Raw genomic sequence first — 2096 nt, forward strand, 5'->3', positions numbered from 1 at the left:
GTGCACCCAAACTAGAGCAGGCAATTTATTTCTTTTTTAAAAAAATTCACCGATTTCGATGGCAATAAAATATGGGAGGGTGAAAACATTCGTTGATCATCATTCAATCCCCGGCAATATCAGATCTAATTGCCAGTTTAAAATGAATAGCAAATCCACTGGATTAAAAACGATCCATATAAATTACTAACAATAAATACAGTTTTTTTTTTGTTTTTTTAAATATAGGAAGAATTTTGAACAAGTACCATGTTTCTATTAATCTTATCTAATTTTATTTATAATTTTTCAATCTATATAATCTTCTCTTCTCTATTCTACTATCTTCTTCTATCTAATCTATGTAAATAATCTGAACTCATTCTTCCCGACTTTGACCTTAATAGGATTAAAAATCATGACATTACATGCAAATGTGATGCGTACAAACTGTAGCACATTATCTGAGGTGTGCTATAGGCCTATTAGCTCTACAGTTCTTCGACAATGGTACATTCCTATATTTTTCTGCCAGAATCGGTTAAATTCAATGGAAGTTGCAACATCTTTTCTCTCTATTAGATTCCTCCTTTCCCCGCTCCCTATTTACACCGCAGCGGATGCGTTCACAAGGAACAGTACGAGGGAACACCGGTTTGGAATCGTACAAGGTTATTTATGCCGTTTTTTGTATTTTTAAAAAATCTTTTTTCTCCTGATTTATGCTTTCTGTTTTCCCCATATTAAAATAAAAATTTAAGAAAATAAAAAGAAAACGCGATTATTATTATTATTATTATTATTATTATTATCATTATTATTATTATTATTGTTGTTGTTGTTGTTGTTGTTGTTGTTGTTGTTGTTTTCTTTTTGCTTTTTTTAGTTAGTGTAAGCCACAACCTGCGGGACTAACCGGTTTTTACTTCCAGTTTAACGACTCTAACCGTGAAATCTAACTATGACCTTTACTTATTAGTGCTTTTTACACAAAGAATTCATTCTTTACTATTAATTATTACAACGCAACAATATCGTGATTTCACTTGCATTACACTTAAATTGAAATTAAAACAAATAAATTCATTTAGAATTCGAGAAAGCAAAAAAAAAAATCATTTAGAATTCGAAACTGCGGAACTACTGAAACTAAATCTAAACAAACTTCACTGCAGAATTGATATTTGACCTAATTCACTTTTTAGTTTTTCAGCACGTTTTTTTTTGGGGGGGGGCTTTCGTCTAAATGATTCCAGTTCGAGCTAAACTTTTTGGGGAATTTCAAACACCTGGGCACCGCCCGGCTGTTCGTATTGCATCACATTCACTTTTTAATTTTTTTTTCTTTTTTCACAACTTTTTTTTAAAATAGTTTTAACATTGTTTGTTTTTATTATATTCAAACAGGGTTATTACTTCGTTTTATTTTCATTTTACCCCCACCCCCACCCCACCCACCACACACGCCTCTAAAAACCCGAACAACACCGGGTACCCTCCGCTAATAATAATAATAATAATAATAATAATAATAATAATAATATGAAAATAATAACAATATTAATAATATAAAAATAATAACAACATTAATAATAAAATTATAATATAATGATAATATAATTAATAGTAATAATAATATCGTGCTATCTTGGATAAATGCTTTTGCAGTTTTAAAAAAGCTACAATAATATCAGAGCGCCTCAATTTAAACTGAACATCTACAGAATGCCAACATCAATATATTACAGATGAATGAGTCCCCCGTGGAATTTCCACAGGTCCCGCTCGTTAGTATCATCATCATCATCATCATTATTATTATTATTATTATTATTATTATTATTATTATTATTAAAATAATAATAATAATAATAATAATAATAATAATTATAGTAATAATAATAATAATAATAATAATAATAATAATAATAATAATAATAATAATAATAATAGGAGGAAAACGATAAATGTGGCAATTAGCGTCATTGGCATTGGAGATAAGACGTATCCATGAGGTTAAAATCAAGTAATTCCGATGGTAGTTGGTACACAGATGTAATATCCGGTCGTCTAGAAGGACATTAAAAAAAAAAAAAAACAAAAAAAAACTTAAAATC

The sequence above is a fragment of the Euprymna scolopes genome, chromosome 25 (assembly GCF_053919585.1).
Source record: "Euprymna scolopes isolate OS-2025 chromosome 25, ASM5391958v1, whole genome shotgun sequence".
Lineage (NCBI taxonomy): Eukaryota > Metazoa > Mollusca > Cephalopoda > Sepiida > Sepiolidae > Euprymna > Euprymna scolopes.